Genomic DNA, 22,063 nt, shown 5'->3' with positions numbered 1-22,063 from the left:
GGTCAACTGTCAAAGTGCCATCTTGTTTACGAATTTTAAGAATCTGTCGTTTAACCAAGGCCGATTTCAATTGATTAGCTAAAAGTTTCCCAGTTTTATCACCCTGTATATAAAATTGACTCTTAGTTTTGATTAATTGACTTTCAATTGAAGATGATAATAAAAGGTTATGTTCCATTTGAAGTTCAACTCTCTGTTTATAAAGTTCTTGATTAGGAGCTATAGAATATTTCTTATCAACTTCTTTAATCTTGTCAACCAGTTTAAGTATTTCCTTATTAGTTCGCTTTTTTAGTCCAGCAGTGTATGAAATAATTTGTCCACGAATATGTGCTTTAAAAATATCCCAGAGGATCCCACTGGAAATATCATCCGTGGAATTCGTTGTAAAGAAAAACTTAATCTGTTCATCGATAAACCAGATCTAGATTCGAAAGACCTCCGCCGAATCAAAAATCTGTACTGGGAACAAACTGCCGCTGTAAGAATAGGTGGAGAAGTGAGTCAGTTTACAAAAATCAAGAGAAGCGTTAGACAAGGGTGTGTTTTCTCCCCGATTTATTTAACGTGTACAGCGAAACAATATTACAAAAATTAAGAGGCATCTTGGGAATCAAAGTTGGTGGTTAAACATCAATAATTTCAGATATGCAGATGACACTGTGTTAATTGTAAGTACGGAGGAAGAACTACAAAACTTAATTGATATAATTGTTGAAGAAAGTGCAAAAATGGGTCTATCTACCAATTGCAAAAAGACAGAATGTATAGTGATAGCCAAAAAGAAGGAGAATCCTATCTGCAGACTGAGAGTAAATGGGGAAGATATAAAACAGGTTCAGAACTTTTGCTACTTAGGAAGCTGGGTGACATCAGATGGCAGGTGCGACTTGGTCATCAAAAGAAGAATAGGGATGGCAAAAGACACCTTTACGAGAATGACGAGTATACTGACCAATACTAAACTAGGCATGACAACCCACCTCAGAGTACTGAACTGTTACGTTCATCCAGTTATGTTATATGACTCAGAATGTTGGACAATATCTAGTAAAATGAGGAAACGAATTGTAGCAGCAGAGATGTAGTTTTTGAGGAGGATGCAAAGAATATCATGGACGAAACAAATATCTAATGAGGATGTCATGAACAGAGAAAACACAAAAAGAGAACTAATGTATGAGATCATGAAAAGGCAACGTGACATCATTGGACATGTGATTAGGAAAGAGGAGTTAGAATGCACAGTAATTATGGGAAAGATTGAAGGGAAGAAAGCAAGAGGAAGACAAAGACAAATGATGATGGAGACAGCAGCCAAAGAATTGGGAAAGAATACCAATGAATTGATCAATCTGACCCGAAACATGAGTGTGTGGGCCATGGCAGTCAAAGCTCAGACTGGGCATGGCACCTGATGATGATGATGATTTATTCACTCCACAGTTCTTTATAAATTAGCAGTCTGGACGATCGACCTTATACTTCAATTTCTTGGCACCTGCCGCTTTGGTTACTCTGAGTATATTGAAGTACAGTCTGCCTGAGTGGTATTCATGCCTCCAGCTGGTGCAACCATGTTCAGGCGTCGCTATTCGCCCGCTATGTGCGGAGACCGACGCCAAAACGTACGTTTGAACAGGGGTCTGGTCGAAACTAGTTCAAATCAGATTGAATTCTCTATATACCTCAGCTGCAGCCACGCTCTGTCGTAGAAAATCAGTCACTATTGGCAGAGTTAAAATTCCATCTATTTTCTTTCCTAAAACATTTATTTTAACTCAATGGCCAGCAGTACTCGATTGTCCTTGATGAGTACTCGCCCTTTCCATGTCCACTCAGAAAGACCTATCAGGATTTTGCATTTTAATCACGACGCATTTCACTCTTCTAAACTTCCGCATATGCAACCTAGTCTCTCCTGCCTTGCTTCTTAAGACATACCACCTATGCTACTGCAGTTCTTATATTACAAATATCTAGATCAGAACAGAGCTCATTACTCCATGGGCGGCATCTAACATGCAGAACCTTTCTAAATTTTAATTTAATTTCCCTAGTCGTGACACTAACATGTGGATTATATTCGGGCTGGTAGCCTAATACTTAGAGAATATCAGCAATTAATAAACTGATTGAATGAGAAATAATTTTCATCTTTACTGACAATCAGAAAGGTAGAAGGGAAGCAAGTTGGAGGGGAGAAACAAAAACTTTACCAGTAGGATCTATGCACATCAATTAAGTAGGGAAAAGTTGATCGATGAAACAAAAATTTGAGGAATAAGATATTCTTTAATATGGCGATAAGAATAGCGAAACAGTATTGCTGCTAAGTGCGATTTAGTTATCCTTGCAGGAGAGGTTGTATCTGGCTATTGATATCAGAGAAAATGTTCTGCGTCATTGCAAAAGGAGATTTCGAAAATGAACGAAATCTTATTCTTCCTGTAACTCGTTTCATTTAGTCCCTTTTCCTCTTCCTCCACGAGCACACTTTGACAAGTAGAGCTTTAAGCAATTTAAATACAAGATAAAGGAAAAGCCCCATGAAAACCACAATAATGGTAAACACATCCAGTAAGTGGTACTGATAGAATGGAAGATCATTACCCGCGGCTCTAAGGTGAGCAGCCCCCCGGTGCCTTACTGTGTATTCAATCCAGAAAGCTGCCAGCTCCATTGGCTGCACTGGAACGTCCCGGTGTAAGGCAGATAATCGTTTCATGTTCTCTGCATAGGAAGGGTTCTCAATAACTGTCTTCACTGCATGGAAAATATCATGCCTTTTAATGTGAGCCAGATCTAACATGACCGCTGCTCCTCGGGTTTTGAGACGCAGAAGGTTATCATATTGATCCCCAAATATTGGAATACCGACCACGGGGACCCCATGGAAAATAGCCTCATAAAGCCCATTCTCCCCGCCGTGAGTGATGAACGCTCTTGTCTTCGGATGACTCAGCAAGTCATTTTGAGGAAACCAGCTCAAGATTTTGGTGTTGTTTCCTAAATTCGGGGGTAGCGCTCCAGTATACCGCCAGATGACTCTCTGTGGGAGTCTGGCCAGTCCCGCCGCCACTTCACTCGCAACTTCTGGGGGAATGGTGCCTACTATACTTCCTAAGGAGAAGATCACCACACCATCCTCGCCAGAAATGTCCATAAGTCGCTGCAGATCAGAAGGGAGCGGTCGACCCGGACGGCACTGGAAACCTCCGATGTAAATCAGGTTTGGCATGGTCGGCCGGGGATACTCAAGAACAAAATCAACCTTCATTAAAACGATATCCACTTTTCGATAAAGTTCTTCCAGGGTAATGTCATCATTGAGGTAAAGCTGACAGAGCCGATTGTAAGCTGGGTAAATGTAGAAGTTGCTCAGGAATTTTGTCATTCCATATATCAGCACATTCTTCAATCTGCCCAAAAGCGACATCCTGTGGCTCAAACGTGAATTTACCATGGGCACGAAGGAAAGTGGCGACGGGGCGAAGTTAAAGTGGATGTCCCCGGATATCATCCACCTGCCAAAAAACACCAACGGTGTGTTAAGTACATGGGACAGCATGGCACCGGCTATATGGAAAGGGTCGGCCAAAATCACGTCAAACCGCCCAGCTTTCAGCCGAGCCATCAAAGCGCGATCCTCGAACATTCCCTGAAGGAACGGAAAAGTCACTTCAATATTGAGGGAGGACCATGCGATGGAGGTGCTAGCAGCGGCGATGCTGGAGAGGAAACCGTCTTCCACGTAGAAGAATTTGAAGATAATATCAGGAAATTTGTCTTCGGTAAGAGCCTCATGTGGCCGTTCCCCCGAAATACGGATAGTTTCCATGGTGAAATCTTTGTTCTTTGCCTCAATCCTTAGTGAAGTGTCGCCCCTCAGCACCGTCACCTCGTGCCCCCTCTGCACCAGTTCCAGGAGCAGGGATTTCATGATGATCCAGTGGCTCCAGTCTATGGGCATGGCAAGGATCCTGGCAGCTTCTGGGCTGGGACTCCTTGCCGAAAAAAACATCAGAAAAAACAGCAGAAGCGTCTGAAAACCTGCTCGGCTTTTGTTTGACATTTTCGGCTGTGAATCTCAAACAGAAATGGTTGCTTTCTTGTGCTGAAACATGTACTGCAAATTCGAAGTGCCTTTCTTGATCAGTTATTCACGCTGGCTGCCAGTTAACACTGCACCCTGAGCCAGCAATCAAACCACTTTTGTATTTACGTCCAGACGCAGTCTGAAAGGAAACTCTAGCCGAGTTGCATTGTTACGGCGTATTGTGAAGCTAAGGGGTATAGCCAATATTAATTTCACCGGCAACCAATCCTCAGACGTGGATGTGGATTGTAGATTGAATTTGAAATGCAGCCCTGACCAATAATTTTCCTGCAGCCATAGCCAGGAGTTGATTGCAAACCAGACAATATTGATTAACATTTAATTTGGGTGTCTGGAGTGTGGGTGCGTAGAAGCAGGTTTGTGAAAGCTATATGTAATTCAAGGGAAGCACCTTAGATACATTGTAAATATGAACTTCTCCTTCAGTTACTTTTGATCTCCGGCATATAAAGATGTCATGTAATATTAGGTCCGAATTCCTCTTCTTTAAAGTGTCTCAATATGAAATCTGCTGCTCGCTTTTATTGAATAAAACACCTCTATATCCACCAGCTTTAGTGGATCTATGGTGAAGTTACAACACTGGGTGGTGGGGGGGGGGGTCGCTCGTCCGAGATTCACTCGTGACCCATCGTTTGGCCTGAGATCTCAGCAGTCTGAGTGGGTGAGTGTTTTCAAAATTTGCATCGCACTTGATTCTGTTCAGGTCGGTGACCACGGTAACATGAAGTATGACAAACACGGCAGAGAGCTGAACTGATAGATATGAAAGTAGTGTGGTGTGAGTAAGTGCATGTGTGTTCATGTAGGAAACTAGATATTGCTGTGTAAATTTGGTGAGACGGGGGCACTTGTTGGGAAGGGTGGTTACTAATTTGAACCTTCATTTTCTGAATTTAATCCCAGTTTAACAAATAGTTGTATGCTTTTTTTTTTGTTTACTGAAATGCATGACCATACACATTCCTGTACTATATTCCATTTATCACTTCTTTGCCCATTCTCCAAATCTATCTAATCCCTTCTGCAGTTTCTCTGCTTCCTCAATACTGCCTGTCCCACTGTGTGTCTTTGTATGATTCCCAAACTTGGTCACATATTATTGAAATCACTGACCCATAAAGTCAAAATAAGTTACCCAATACTGACTTCTGTGAAAAAAACACCCATCACCAGCAGCCAACCAGAAAATGCCCCCTTTATTTCCCATTAAAGAAGCCATGTTGACTTTGGCCTGTTTTATCATATATCTCCAAGCACCCCAAAACCTCATCCTTCATAATGAACTCTAACATCTTACAAGCCACTGAAGACAGACTAACTGGCCTGTAATTTACTCTTTTTCCACTCTCCCATCTTAAAGTGTGGGGTGACATTTGCAATTTTCAGTCCACCACACCAATTTCAGAATCTAATAATTCTTGAGTGATCACCATTTATGCCTCCATAATTTCTTCAGCAACCTATTTCAGGACCCTCCAACTGGTCCAGGTGACTTTTCAGCTGCCCAAGCATCTTCTCCTTAGTAATAGCAATTATACTCACTTCAGCCCCCTGATATTTTTGAATTTCTGGCACACTGCTAATGTCTTTCACAGTGATGCAAAGTACTTATCACATTTGTCTGCCATTATTTTGCCCACCATTACTACCTCTGCAGCATTATTTTCCAGTGATCTGATATCCACTCTTGCCTCCCTCTTTTAAATTATTGGTTAACTTACCTGCATATTTTGTCCTTTCCCTCCTAAGATCTTTTCAGTTGCCTTCTGCTGGTTCTTAAAAGCTTTCCAATTCTCTAAATTACCACTAATTTTTGCTATTTTATATGTTTTCTCTTTTGCTCTTCTGCTGTCTTTGACTTCCCTTGTCATCCTCCCTTTAGAATATTTATTCATCTTTATATTGGAGCTATCCTGCACCTTCCAAATTGTGCCCAGAAACTCCACCCATTGTTGTTCTGCCACCATCCCTGTTAGTGTCCCCTTCCAATCAACTTTGGCCAGCTTCTCTCTCATGCCTCTATAATTCCCTTTATTCCACTGTAATACTGATAAATCTAACTTTAGCTTCTCCCCCTCAAGTTGCAAGGTGAATTCGGGCATGGTATGATCACTGTCTCCTAAGGGTTCCTTTACCTTAATATCCCTAATCAAATCCAGTTCATTTCACAACACCCAATCCATAATAATCTTTCCCCTAGCGCGCTCAAGCACAAACTGCTCTAAAATGTCATCTCATAGGCATTCTACAATTTTCCTCTCTTGTGATCCAGTACCAATCTGATTTCCCCAATCTACCTGTATATTGAAATTTCCCCATTAGTATCGTAACATTGCCCTTTTGACATGCCTTATCAATCTCTTGTTATAATCTGTAACCCACATCCTGGCTACAGTTTGGAGGCTTGTGTATGACTCCCATCAGGGTCAATTTACCTTTGCAGCTTCCTAACTCTACCCACAAGAATTCCATATCTTCTGATCCAATGTCACTTCTTTTCAAGGATTTTATGCTTAACTTTGGAAGTTAAGCTTCCAGCTGTGATCTTCTTTCAGCCACAATTCAGTGATGCTCATGATTCATACCTGCCAATTTCTAACTGCGCTGAAAGATTATTTACCTTCTTTTGTATGCTGTGTGCATTCAAATATCACACCTTCAGACCTATATGTAAGAAAATGAATGCAAGTAGCTGGAGTAAGTGTGAGCCATCCCAATAATGATTCCAAACCACTTCTCATAAATCTCATAGCTGATGTTCTGTGCTGTGACTACTTTTCCATATTCTTTAATTTCCTTTCAGTTCAGACATGCAAGGTGTTGTATATTCTCAATGCCTGAACATCCCATGCCCTCTGTGATTCACACCTTCACAGTAAATACGTTTTTTACTCTAAGGTTGTACTCCTTAGCTCTTTATCCTCAGCCTTCATGCTGTTAAGCCTTCATGTGGTTTGATGAGTTTCGTTATGATTACCTGTTCCTTTAAACTCCAACAAGTATTGGCTTATCTTACCAATTTCTCTTACACTGGTTCCAAGGCAACTATAAATTTTCATTGGCACAAATAATGCAGCTGAGGTTACAATTAAAATTTCTTCAAGCTTTCTTAACTCAGACATTAATCTCCATGCATTAAAGGCCAATTATAATGTACTTTCTTTAGTATAATGTAATAGTATAACATATTATTAGGATAATTTGCTTACCATACAATATAATCGGCTTTCTTAACATGTATGTTTGTTTTGCTATTCTTCCTGCCAAAATGAATAGTATCCTATTCCCTAACCTTATACTTGCATCTGTCAACTTTTCCTGGCTTATTTCATTTGCCTAGAGTCCATTGCAAACTTTTTGTTTCCCTCATCCATATTAGATACTTCTAATCTTTTCATTGTCAGTAAACATGAATACAATCTGTAATCAAAGAAGATTGTTGATACCTGATATTCTGTCATTAACAGACTACCAACCTGGATATGATGCATGTATTGCTGTTCATTGCTAGGAGAAGTGAATACAAAAGCAGGAAGGTTATGCTTGTTAGATAAGGTATGGGGGAAGGTCACATATGAAGTAATGTCCACATTTCTGGTCTGTTTATTTGTAATGGAAGTATTTTAGTGACGTAGACTGCTTGTCTCAAGAAAGGTTGAACAGGCTAGATGTTACATGTGCTGATGTTCAGAAGAATAAAAGTGTTCATGATTGAAATGTAAAGTTCTGAAAGGTCTCTCTTGGTGCAAGGCAGAGAGCAGCTTTCCTCTTCTGTGAGAATCTAGCACTAGGGGCCATTCAGCAAAAATAAAGCTTTGCCCATGAAAGATAGAGATGAGTTGGAATCTTATCTCTCTGGGGATTATGACTCTTTGGAATTCTCTTCCTTAAAGCATGGTGGAATCAGAGGTGTATAGATTTTGGTAAGTTGATGAAATTTAACTGCAGTAGAAGGATCTGACTTACCATCAAATTTTCCATTCTCCTCTGTATATAAACTCTGTTCCTAATTGATATGTTTTCCTGCTGTTTACTATTCGTTAACCATTCCTCATGTATATTGGAACATTGCTCCAAGTCCACTCTTCGAACTAGCAAGTGAAAGAGTGGCATCATCGTAAAGTGGGAGCCATTTGAAAAGAACATGTCTTGTCGGGTGTGAGTCAGTTTTTGAATTAGCAAATAGGAGGGGTATCATTGCAAGGTAGGACGACTTGAAAAGAACAAGTCTTGTCGGGAATGAGTCAATCTTTGCAATGACGCCTTGTTGACTCTCTATTTCAATGTGGGAGCCATTTGAAAAGAACAAATCTTATTGGGAGTGACTTTTATTTGAGCCAATAAAAAGAAGCAAAGTGCAAGCAGAGCAGCCATTGTGTGAGTGGGTGTTAGAGTGGTCAGGATTTGACTCAGACTTAGGCTACAACAAGCGTAGGCTAGAACAGGCGGAGGCTAGAAATTAAGCTTGAGAAGTTAGAGGTACAGGATAACAAGTTAAGCAGGATGGTAGTTAAGGCAGTAGAATAATGCTCCTATAAAATGTGGGACTGCAGGGAACTTAATGATCTCCCTGATGGCTACATTTGTGGTAAGTGCATCCAACTTCAGCTCCAGACTGACAAATTCAAGGATCTGGAGCTGGAGCAGGATGTACTCAGGACCACCTGGGATGCTGAAAACGTCATAAGTAAAACATTTACTAAGGAAGTCACTCCCAGAGTAGGTGGGTGACCATTAGGAGATTTAAGGAGAGTAAGCAGTTAATGCAGGATTCCCCTGTGGCTATTACGCTCAGCAACAAGTATACTATTTTGGATACTGCAGGGGTGAGATGAACTATCAGGGCACAACAGCAGCTGGCAGGAGGACAGGAAGCAGAGCATCAGATCAGAAAGCAAGGAATGGAGAAGAAGGATCAGTAAAAATAGGCAGGAGCAAAGTAATAGATACGATAGGATAGATCATTTCAAGTGTGTGTATTTGAATGCTTGGAGTTTAATGGGTAAAGGTGATGAACTTGGAGCACAGGTCTGTATATGGAACTATAATGTTGTGGCCATTACAGAGACTTGGTTTAAAGAGATACAGGAATGGTGCTTAGTGTCCCAGAGTTTCAATGTTTCAACGTTTTAGAAACATAGAAAACCAACAGCACAATACAGGCCCTTTGGCCCACAAAGCTGTGCCGAACATGTCCTTACCTGAGAAATTACCTATGGTTACCCATAGCCCTCTATTTTTCTGAGCTCCATATACCCGTCCAGGAGTCTCTTAAAAGACCCTATCATATCCGCCTCCACCACCATCGCCAGCAGCCCATCCCATGCACTCACCACTCTGTAAAAACTTTCCCCTGACATCTCTCTTGTACCTATTTCCAAGTACATTAAAACTGTGCCCTCTCATACTAGCTATTTCAGCCCTGGGAAAAAGCCTCTGACTATCCACACGATCAATGCCTCTCATCATTTTATACACCTCTATCAGATCACCACTCATCCTCAGTTGCTCCAAGGAAAAAAGGCTGAGTTCACTGAACCTATTCTCGTAAGGCATGCTCCCAAATCCAGGCAACATCCTTGTAAATCTCCTCTGCACCCTTTCTATGGTTTCCACATCCTTCCTCTAGTGAGGCGACCAGAACTGAGCACAGTACTCCAAGTGGGGTCTGACCAGGGTCCTATATAGCTACAATATTACCTCTTGGCTCCTAAACTCAGTCCCACGATTGATGAAGGCAAATGCACTGTATGCCTTCTTAACCACAGAGTCAACCTGAGCAGCAGCCTTGAGTGTCCTATGGACTCAGACTCCAAGATCCCTCAGATCTTCCACACTGCCAAGAGTCTTACCATTAATACTATATTCTGCCATCATATTTGACCTACCAAAATGAACTACCTCACACTTACCTGGGTTAACTCTATCTGCAACTTCACAGCCCAGTTTTGCATCCTATCAATGTCCTGCTGTAACCTCTGACAGCCCTGACAGGTTTGTTTTAGAAATGATAGAGAGGAAGGAAAAGTGAGGGTGGGGGTGGGGAGTTGCACTGCTAATCAGGGACAATATCAGAGCTGCACTCAGAGGGGACATAATGGAGGGCTTGTCCACAGTCTCTATGGGTAGAATGCAAAAATAGGAAGGGTGCAATCACTGTGTTTAGATTTTACTGCAGATCCCACCCCCCAGCAATAGCCTCTGGGGCACAGATATGCAAGGAGATTAAGGAAAGAGTTGTTGTCATGGGAGACTTCAACTTCCCTAAAATAAACTGGGGCCTTCTTAGTACAAGAGATTTAGATGGGGTAGAATTTGTTAAGTGCATCCAGGAGGGTTTCTTAAACGAGCATGTAGATAGTCCAACAAGAGGAGAGGCTGTAGTGGATCTGGTGTTGGGTTATGAGCCTGGCTAGGTGACCAACCCTTCAGTGGATGAACATTGAGAGAACAGTGACCACAACTCCCAGGTTTTAAGACAGCTATGGATAAGGATAATTATGGACCTTGTGGGAGAGTATTACATTGGAGCAGTGCAAATTACAAAAGCATTATGCAGGAACTAGGGAGAGTTAATTGGGAACAGCTGTTTGTGGGCAAGTCCATATCTGTCATGTGGAGGTGTTTAAAGACCAACAGCACAGAGTACCAGACAGGTTTGTTCCAGTCAGATGGTAAGACAAAGAAAGCAAAGTAAGAGAACCTTGGATGTCAACAAAGGTAATGAATTTAGTTAAGAAGAAAATGGTGTCAGGTTTTGGTGGGACTCAAGTGCAGACCAATGAATACTTTTTCCACCAGGATTTATTAGGGAGCACAAAGGCAACAGTCTTTCAAAAACAGAAGGCAGGCACGAATCCGAAATGGCAGGCAGAGGTCTTAACCAGGAAAGGCAGTCAAGCAAGGGCAGACAATCCAGAGCGCACAGGCAAAATCAGGTCCAAGAACGGGCAAAATCCAAAACACAGAATCGGGCAAAATCAGTTGGCAGAAGTTGCAATGACAGGCTAGGACGACACAGGTCAGAACTGGGATGAACTGGCAGAGGATGCTAGTCAAGGCAGGGTTTAAGTGGACAGGGTAATGAGTGAAAATTAGACACAGGTGGGTGCAAATGAGGAGACAAGCAGGTAGTTGGAGGACGTGCAAAAAGGAAAGCGGCTGGGCCAGAACCCACATGGCCAGGTGAAAGAAAACAGAAATTAATCGTGATCCAGAGCTACCAGCAGAGGCCCTTCGACCCAGTGTTCAGGCTGGATCCTTAACAAATGGAAAAGGATGTAAAACTTAGGAAGCTAGAATGAAACAAATCCCTTGAGGTTCTATAAAGAAGCCAGAAAGGAACTCAAGAAGGGAATCAGGAAAGCTAGGAGGGACCATGAAAAGTCCTTGGCAAGAGAATCACAAGGCATTCTATGCATACATTAAGAGCAAGAAGATAACTAGAGTGAGGGTAGGACCACTTAAGGATAGGGTGAGGAACATTTGCCTGAATGCTGCAGATGTAAGTGAAGTCCTTAATGAGTACTTAACATCACTACTTACCAAGGTGAAGGACAAGGTGTATAGGGAGATCAGTGCTGAGCATACTGATATCCTAGGGTATTTCATGGTAAAGGAAGAGGTAGTACTGGGTCTCTTGAAGAGCATTAAGGTGGATAAATGTCTAGGACCTGATGGAATATACTCCAGGTTACTGAGAGAGGCAAAAGAAGAAATTGCTTGAGCCTTGACCAATATCTTCATGTCCTCACGCCACAGGTGAGGTCCGGGAGGACTGGTGAGTAGCTAATGTTACTCCACTATTCAAGAAGGTAACCAGGGATAATCCTGGAAACTAGAGACTAGTGTGTCTTGCATCAGTAATAGGGAGTTAATTCTTAGGGATAATATTTATGAACATTTGGAAAACCATGGCTTAATTAGGGAGAGCCAGCATGGCTTTGTGCAGGGCAAGTTATGTTTTATTAACTTTATTGAGGTTTTTGATGAGGTGACAAGGGTGAATGATGAACGTAGAGCTACGAATGTTGTCTACGTGGATTTTAGTAAGGTACCTGACAAGGTGCCTCATGGGAGGCTCATCCGAAACATCCCATGGTGAATTGGCCATTTGGATTTAGAACAGGTTTGTCATAGAAAACAGTGGGGAGTGGTTGAAGGGGCTTATCCTAGCTGGACGTTTGTGATTAGTGGTGTTCCACAGGGATCTCTACTGGGACCTCTGCTGTTTGTGATGTACATCAGTGACCTGAGTGAAAATGTAGATGGGTTGGTTAGTAAGTTTTCAGATGATACAAAGATGGTGGTGTTGTATATAGCATAGAAGACTGGCAAAGAATACATTGGGATATAAATCAGTTGCAGATATAGGCAGAAAAATGGCAGATGGAGTTTAACCTGGCCAAATGTGAAGTGTTGCACCTTGGTAAAGGGACAGTCCTCTGCTAAGGACAAGACCCTTGGCACTGTTGATGATCAGAGGGATCTTTGGGTCCAAGTTCATAGCTCCCTGAAAGTAGCTTGCAGGTTGATAGGGTGGTTAAGAAGTCACATGACATGCTTGTCTATGTTAGTTGAGGTATTGAGTTCAAAGGTCAGGAAGTTATGTTGCAGCTTGAAAAAACTCTAGTTAGGCCTCATGTGCCTCATTGCATACAGTTCTGGTCACTCCATTACTGAAAGGATGTCGAGGCTTTGGACAGTGTGCAGAAGAGATTTACCAGGATGTTGCCTGGATTAGAGGGCCTGTGCTGTAATGAGAAGCTGGACAAAATTAGTGGTGGAGGCTTAGGGGAGATCTGATAGAGGTTTATAAGATTATGAGAGGCATAGATGGAGTAGACAGACAGTATCTTTTTCCAAAGGTTGAAATGCCTAATTCCAGAGGGCAAGCATTTATGGTGAAAGGGAGTAATTTCAAATGTGAGGGGCAAGTTGTTTGACACAGAGAGTGGTGGGTACCTGGAATACACTGCCTGAGGTGGTAGGAGAGGCAGAAGCATTAAAGGCTTTTAAGAGATGTTAAGATAGACACATGAATGTAATCTATATGGAAGGATATTGACATTGTGTAGGCAGAAGACATTAGTTTAGTTAGCCATTTGATTACTAATTTAATTGGTCTGGCACAATATTATGAGCTGAAGGGCCTGTTCCTGTGCTGTTCTATGTTCTAAGTCAATGAACCCTTAATTTATGTAATCTAACACATTTGAAAGTAAGGATAAAATTAAATTAGATTAGATTAGATTAGGAGCTGGTGGTAGACCTGAGGAGAGCTAAGGTACCAGTGACCCCTGTTTCCATCCAGGGGGTCAGTGTGGACCTGGTGGAGGATTACAAATACCTGGGGATACGAATTGACAATAAACTGGACTGGTCAAAGAACACTGAAGCTGTCTACAAGAAGGGTCAGAGCCGTCTCTATTTCCTGAGGAGACTGAGGTCCTTTAACATCTGCCGGACGATGCTGAGGATGTTCTACGAGTCTGTGGTGGCCAGTGCTATCATGTTTGCTGTTGTGTGCTGGGGCAGCACGCTGAGGGTAGCAGACACAACAGAATCAACAAACTCATTCGTAAGGCCAGTGATGTTGTGGAGATGGAACTGGACTCTCTGACGGTGGTGTCTGAAAAGAGGATGCTAACTAAGTTGCATGCCATCTTGGTCAATGTCTCCCATCCACTACATAATGTACTGCGTGGGCACAGGAGTACGTTCAGCCAGAGACTCATTCCTCCGAGATGCAGCATAGAGCGTCATAGGAAGTCATTCCTGCCTGTGGCCATCAAACTTCACAACTCCTCCCTTGGAGGGTCAGACACTCTGAGCCGATAGGCTGGTCCTGGACTTATTTCATAATTTACTGGCATAATTTACATATTACTATTTAACTATTTATTACTATTTTTCTATTACTATATTATTTCCATTACTATTTACTAATAGTAGTATTACTATTACTATTTATTATTTATGGTGCAACTGTAACGAAAACCAATTTCCCCCAGTATCAATAAAGTATGACTATGACTATGATTAGAATATGAGGACACAGTCCTCCTTTATTATTATTTAGTAATGCATGCATTAAGAAATGATACAATGTTCCTCCAGAATGATATCACAGAAATACAAGACAAACCAAGACTAAAAAAACTGACAAAACCACATAATTATAACATATAGTTACAACAGTGCAAAGCAATACCATAATTTGATAAGAACAGACCATGGGCATGGTAAAAAAAAGTCTCAGAGTCTCTCAAAAGTCCCATCATCTCACGCAGACATTAGAAGGAAGAGAAACTCTCTTCCTGCCATGAACTTCCAACGCTGCAAACTTGCCGATGCAGCACCCTGGAAGCACTTGACCACAGCTGACTCTTGAGTCTGTCCGAAAACTTCGAGCCTCCAACCAGCCCTCCAACACCGAGCACCATCTCTGCCGAGCGCTTTGATCCTGGTCCCGGCAACAAGCAATAGGCAAAGCCGAGGATTTGGGGCCTTCCCCTCCAGAGATTCTCGATCGCACAGTAGCAACGGCAGTGAAGCAGGCATTTCAGAAGTTTCTCCAGATGTTCCTCCATGCTTCTCACATCTGTCTCCATCAAATCAGGATTGTGCACGGTACCTACTTAACAAATACAAAATCATTTCTGAGTGGCCACGCGCGCTGTGTTGCACGGCCATCTTCTCCACTCCTCCGCGTACATATAGTACATTCTTGGGCACCTGTTCAACAACCCTATTTGTTCCATCCTCAGAAATGCCTTAAAATATTTGCCTCGAATAGCTTCCCTTTTATAAAACCAGGCTGACTCAGCCTGATAATATAATATAATGATTTTCTGAATGCATGTTGTCCTTCTTCAGCAATCAGTACTAGAAACTTACTGATATTTGAGTCCATAAAACTTACCAGCAGTTCCATATTTTTCTCTCACCCCTGCAAGGTCACCAATAATGCATTTCAGACATTGGAGCGTCTGGATTGATAATATGAAGTCCAAATATCATGGTGCTGTAATTGATTTAGTTTATCCAACACATTTTACTTACTGTTAATAATATAGTTCTTCCCTTATATTTCAAATTATGGCTCCTAATTTGTCTTCTGATGTGAAAACTTACAAAAAAGGTTTGACTTGTTTTTCACTTTGTTCCTTTTCCCCCATTGTTATCCTAATATTCAGTAATTTTTGCCGATTGATGTAAATCACTCTCTTCAAAGTTCAGAAGTTCAAAGTTCAAAGTAAATTTATTATCAAAGTCCATATATGTCACCATATACGTCACCATATACAACCCAGAGATTCATTTTCTTGAGGGCATTCACAGTACATTCAAGAAAGACAATAAAGTTATTGAAGAACTGCACCTGACGGGACACCCATGTGCAAAGACAACAAACTGTGCAAATACACAATAAAATAAAGAAATAAAAGAAAACAAAGTGAAAAATAGACTTCATATTGCAATCAATGGATCCCAGACTTAGTTTGAATCTCTGTGACGTTGGAGCATTGTTCCATGCTCCTTGATACTTTCAATTGACTATCAAGGACAATTAAGAATTTCAATGCTTAGCACTGTCTACTTTCCATTACACAGTGGCCAACCAAACTCCTCATTCGCTTCACTCTGACCTTGGTCAGACCCCACTTGGAGTACTGTGTTCATTTTTGGTCATCTCACTACAGGAAGGATGTGGATACTATAGAGAGAGTGAAGATGAGATTTACAAGGATATTGCCTGGATTGGAGGGCGTACCTTATGAGAATAGGTTGAGTGAACTTGGCCTTTTCTCCTTGGAGCGACGGAGGATGAAAGGTGACCTGATAGAGGTGTATAAGATGACGAGGGGCATTGATCGTGTGGATAGCCAGAGTCAGAGGCTTTTTCCCAAGGCTGAAATGGCTAGCACGAGGGAGCATAGTTTTAAGGTGCTTGGAAATAGTTACCAAGGGGATGTCAGGGGTAAGGTTTTCACGCAGAGAGTGGTGGATGTATGGAATGCACTGCCGGCGTTGGTGGTGGAAGCAGATACAATAGGGTCTTTTAAGAGACTCTTAGATAGGTACATGGAGCTTAGGAAAATAGGGAGCTATGCACTAGGGAAATTCTAGACAGTCTCTAGGGTAGGTTACATGTTCGGCACAACACTGTGGGCCAAGGAGCCTGTGGTGTGCTGTAAATTTGTACTGAAGACATTAAAATTTGTATAGTCGTGCCATGGAACCATTCTGACTGGTTGCATCACAGCCTGGTAGGGAGGTTCCAGTACACAAAATCGCAAGAAGGGTTGTAGACTTCGTCAGGTCTCGGCCCGAATCGTCGACTGTACCTCTTCCTGGAGATGCTGCCTGGCCTGCTGCGTTCACCAGCAACTTTAATGTGTGTTGCTTGAAATTCCAGCATCTGCGGATTTCCTCTTGTTTACTACCAGTTTCAGTTTACTGAAGACAAAGTCCATGACATTACCTTCAACTTTCTGTATGCTACATTAAATTAATAGTTAATTTAAACCTTTTGAATGTATCAGCTTGTTTATATGATGATGATTATTATCTATTATTAGTTTTATGTAAATCTGCTTCACATATTTGACGAATAGTGAAGCCTGAGGTGTGGCTTAACTGGCAAAGTACCCTGGTATCTCACTTACATCACAGCCTTATGGGCAGGAACTGTGAGTACTAATGAAATCAACATTAAAAGGGGATATCCTAGCGTTAAATAAAAAGAGATACGTTACTGGCAGTGATGCTGTGTCATTAATCCCCTGTGTATTCTGGGAATGAATGGGTGAACACATGAGGAGCATTTAACAGCTTTGGGACTGTACTCACTTGAATTTAGAAGAATGGGGGTTGGGGGTGCTCTCATTGAAACCTCCTGTATGTTGAAAGCACTAGATAGGGTGAACGTGGAGAGGATGTTTCCTATGGTGGTGGTCTCCAGAACTAGAGGGCACCAACCTCAAAACTGAGGGGCGACTGTTCAGAACGAAGATAAGGAGGATTTTTTTTTCAGCCAGAGAGTAGTGAATCTGTGGAATGCTGTGCTACAGACTGTGGTGGAGGCCAAATCCATGGGTATATTTAAGGTGGAAGTTGATTGTTTGCTGATCGGTCAGGGCATCAAAGGATATGGCCAGAGGCAGATGTATGGGGTTGAGTGTGACCCTGGATCAGCCATAGTGGAATGGCAGAGCAGACTTGATGGGCTGAATGGCCTAATTCTGCTCCTGTGTCAAAAACATGCATCCTGTTATGAAAAAGAAGCTCAGTCTGGGGGGAGCTGTGCAGTAAAACCGTGAGTGGAGGAGACAGCAGTTTCCATCTCATCCTGCAGAAGGTGATGACGGAGCACCAGAAGAAATTTGCTCTGGCTCAACACCTACAAATGTGCAGCCTGAACAAATGACTGTTAAAAACTATGTGGTGGGCGTAACTGGGGTGGAGATTATGTGATAGTGTTTGGATTGGAAGACGTTGAGCGCTACAATGAATTGACCCTTTGTTGGGAATCTCTGGTTAGAATAGTGGTGTATTTCTATTGGATCACGTGCTGCGTAGTGTCCAGGTGCTCACATCTGACCCAGTTTTTCTTAAGAAGTTATCACAATGGGGTTTGCTCAAACAAGGGTGGGATTATTAGGTAAAGAAAAGGAAGCAAAGAGTGGGAATAAACAGGACCTTTTCAGAATGGCAGGCAGTGACTAGTGGGGTGCCGCAAGGCTCAGTGCTGGGATCCCAGTTGCTTACAATATATATTAATGACTTGGATGAGGGAATTAAATGCAGCATCTCCAAGTTTGCGGATGACACGAAGCTGGGCGGCAGTGTTAGCTGTGAGGAGGATGCTAAGAGGATGCAGGGTGACTTGGATAGGTTGGGTGAGTGGGCAAATTCATGGCAGATGCAATTTAATGTGGATAAATGTGAAGTTATCCACTTTGGTGGCAAAAATAGGAAAACAGATTATTATCTGAATGGTGGCCGATTAGGAAAAGGTGAGGTGCAACGAGACCTGGGTGTCATTATACACCAGTCATTGAAAGTGGGCATGCAGGGACAGCAGGCAGTGAAAAAGGCGAATGGTATGCTGGCATTTATAGCGAGAGGATTCGAGTACAGGAGCAGGGAGGTACTACTGCAGTTTTACAAGGCCTTGGTGAGACCATACCTGGAGTATTGTGTGCAGTTTTGGTCCCCTAATCTGAGGAAAGACATCCTTGCCATAGAGGGAGTACAAAGAAGGTTCACCAGATTGATTCCTAGGATGGCAGGACTTTCATATGAGGAAAGACTGGATGAACTAGGCTTGTACTCGTTGGAATTTAGAAGATTGAGGGGGGATCTGATTGAAACGTATAAAATCCTAAAGGGATTGAACAGGCTAGATGCAGGAAGATTGTTCCCAATGTTGGGGAAGTCCAGAACGAGGGGTCACAGTTTGAGGATAAGGGGGAAGCCTTTTAGGACTGAGATTAGGAAAAACTTCTTCACACAGAGAGTGGTGAATCTGTGGAATTCTCTGCCACAGGAAACAGTTGAGGCCAGTTCATTGGCTATATTTAAGAGGGAGTTAGATATGGCCCTTGTGGCTACGGGGATCAGTGGGTATAGAGGGAAGGCTGGTGCAGGGTTCTGAGTTGGATGATCAGCCATGATCATAATAAATGGCGGTGCAGGCTCGAAGGGCCGAATGGCCTACTCCTGCACCTATTTTCTATGTTTCTATGTTTCTATTAGGTAAATGTGTGGAATGGTAGGGACCTGCTCACAACTATTAATTTTGATTTCACAAAGCTCAGAATCGCTATTTCTAATACAATTTAAGGAAAATCTTAAACCTGTTGAGAGAACTGGATTTGATCGAAAAGTTTTCAAAAATATTTGCATTATTGACACGAAGAGAAAGCATTTCAGGATATATATTGTATATATTTCTCTGACATTAAATTGAACCTTTGAAAGCAGGATTACGACTCCTGAAGTGAATGGGAGAGGTTGTTGATTGATCTGCATTTGTCTGTAAGAGAGAACAAAGTCTGGTGCACTGCGAAAGGGCACCATTTTCTTACCGCAGCTCACTGCGAATTATTCTTACCGCAGCTCATTCGTTCATTTAGTCCGTTTTCCTCTTCCTCGCCAAGCACACTTTGAAAAATAATGCTTTTAGCAATTTAAATGCAAGGTAAAGGAAAAACCCCATGAGAACCACAATAATGGTGAACACATCCAGTAAGTGGTACTGATAGAATGGAAGATCATTACCCGCGGCTCTAAAATGAGCAGCCCCTCGGTGCCTTACTGTGTATTCAATCCAGAAAGCAGCCAGCTCCATTGGCTGCACTGGAACGTCCCGGTGTAAGGCAGATAATCGTTTCATGTTCTCTGCATAGGAAGGGTTTTCGATTACCGTCTTCACTGCATGGAAAATATCATCACTTTTCATGTGAGCCAAGTCTAACATGACCGCTGCTTCTCGGGTTTTGAGACGCAGAAGGTTATCATATTGATCACATAAAATTGGAATACCGACCACGGGGACCCCATGGAAAATGGCCTCATAAATCCCATTCTCCCCGCCGTGAGTGATGAACGCTCTTGTCTTCGGATGACTCAGCAGGTCATTTTGAGGAAGCCAGCTCAAGATCTTGGTGTTGTTTCCTAATGTTGAGGGTAGTGCTCCAGTATACCGCCAGATCGCCCTCTGAGGGAGCTTGGCCAGTCCTGCCGCGACTTCACTCGCCATTTGTGGGGGAAGAGTACCCACCGCACTTCCTAAGGAGAAGACCACCACGCCATCCTCGCCAGAATTGTCCATGAATCGCTGCAGATCAGCAGGGAGCGGTCGACCTGGGCCGCACTGGATACCTCCGATGTAAACCAGGTTTGGCATGGTCGGCCGGGGATACTCAAAAACAAAGTCAACCTTCATTAGGACGATATCCGCTTTTTGATAAAGTTCTTCCACCGTAATATCTCCATTGAGGTAAAGCTGACACAGTTGATTGTAAGCTGGGTAAATGTAGAAGTTGCTCAGGAATTTTGACATTCCATATATCAGCACATTCTTCAATCTGCCCCAAAGCGACATCCTGTAGCTCAAACGTGAATTTACCATTGGCACGAAGGAAAGTGGCGACGGGGCGAAGTTAAAATGGATGTCCCCGGATATCATCCACCTGCCAAAAAACACCAACGGTGTGTTAAGTACTTGGGACAACATGGCACCGGCTGCATGGTAAGGGTCGGCCAAAATCACATTGAAACCTCCAGCTTTCAGTCGTTCCATGAGTGCTTGATCCTCGAACAAAGCCTGAATGGCCGGAATAGTGAGTCACTTCAACGTTGATGGAGAACAGGGCGTATAAACTGCGGACAGAGGAGATGCTGGAGAGGAAACCGTCTTCCACGTAGATGAAGTTGAAGATAATATCACGGATTTCGCTTTCACTGAGGGCTTTGCGTGCCTTGCCCGCGGGAATGCGGATAGTTTCGACAGCGAAATCTTCGGACGTTGCCTCAATCCTTAGTGAATTGTCGCTCCAGAGCACCGTCACCTCGTGCCCCCTCTCCACCAGCTGCAGCAGCAGGGATTTCATGATGATCCAGTGGCTCTAGTCCGTGGGGACGACAAGGATCCTGGCAGCTTCTGGGTTGGGATTCCTTGCGGAAAAGAACATCACAGAATACAGAAAAAATATCGGAAATGCCGCTCTGCTTTCGGTTGACATGGTCACTGAGTGGGACGGTGGCACCGTGGCACTGCGGCACTGCTCCGTTTGCAGATGGCGCTCTGGAAGATGTCTTTGATGTTGAGATTTTCCTTGCACAAGTTCTCTAGCTATGTATGCGGCTGCTTGGCCCATCAGCTTTCTGAAGCAGCTCCTTGCACATTCAAACTGCAAGGAGCTGCTTCAGATATACGATTATACTGACGACTATGTTACTTTGTCAATTATTTTAATATATCGTTACAATAACTTACTATTCATTGTATCAATGTTCTTTTTTATGAGCACTTTCTGTTTCGGTGATAAATGTCGGAGGATGTTAAATGTTTGCGTTGTGTTTTAACTTTTTTGACGTCCAGATGACAGATTGCTCCGCTTACAATTCTCGCGCCTGGACTGACTGAAAGGCGTTTCCTTTTTCTCCCTCTGCTGTTGTCTGACCTGCTAAGAGCTTACGGCATTTTATGCTTCTGTTCCAGTTTTCAAACTATTGCATTGGCTTAGAAGAACAGTACAACTTTCAAAAATTATGACACACTGCTCGAAGAATTGTAACATTTTGCTGTAATTACAGCCGAAAATGTTATTTTCACATAACGCATACACCACCAGCAATATCTGTAGCTGAACTGACTGTAATGTATCAAATAATATATACACTTTATTTTAAAAAATGTAACTGCGGGACAGAATGTCAGTGAAATGTGATATTGCAACCTGCATAGCAATATCACTAACTGTGGACATATGTCCGTTTGGAGAGTTTGACACATTTCCATTGGCGATCTTAGTTTTGTTAGAGGTTTTTGAAATAGAAAGGTTTTATCTGTTAATTATTCCAGTTGTCGACAGATCGCACAGTTAAAGCGGAACTTCTCACATGCGTAGTAAATTAGGAAAAGAGCTTTAAACAAACATTAATTAAACCTTGATGAAAGTAAAGGATAACAGGGATGCAGCCGGTGAACTACAGCTGGTTTATTAACATTCATGTGAAACTAGTACGCAGATGTAGAAATTCTGTTTCTCGTTTCTTCCCGTTGTAATTTTATGAATTCCAAAGAGAAGCACTCTAGACTACCGATGCTCATTGTAATTGGGTGTGTGAAACTTAGAACCTTTTTCATGGAAAGGGAAATAATAAAAATATTCTGATTTACAACAAGTCTGCTTGTCTTGACATTTC

At 42.4% G+C, this 22,063-nt stretch overlaps 2 pseudogenes; both read right to left on the bottom strand.

Annotated features, from left to right (window-relative positions):
* Positions 1–1,843: 1,843 nt before the first annotated feature.
* Positions 1,844–4,220, bottom strand: LOC140203451 (UDP-glucuronosyltransferase 2C1 pseudogene; annotated as a pseudogene).
* A 15,042-nt stretch (positions 4,221–19,262) lies between these two features.
* On the bottom strand, positions 19,263–20,877 carry LOC140203450 (UDP-glucuronosyltransferase 2C1 pseudogene; annotated as a pseudogene).
* Positions 20,878–22,063: the final 1,186 nt, after the last annotated feature.

The sequence above is a fragment of the Mobula birostris genome, chromosome 9 (assembly GCF_030028105.1).
Source record: "Mobula birostris isolate sMobBir1 chromosome 9, sMobBir1.hap1, whole genome shotgun sequence".
NCBI classification, from domain to species: domain Eukaryota; kingdom Metazoa; phylum Chordata; class Chondrichthyes; order Myliobatiformes; family Myliobatidae; genus Mobula; species Mobula birostris.
Note: the sequence above shows the minus strand (reverse complement) of the source record. Positions and strands in the feature narration are given on the sequence as shown.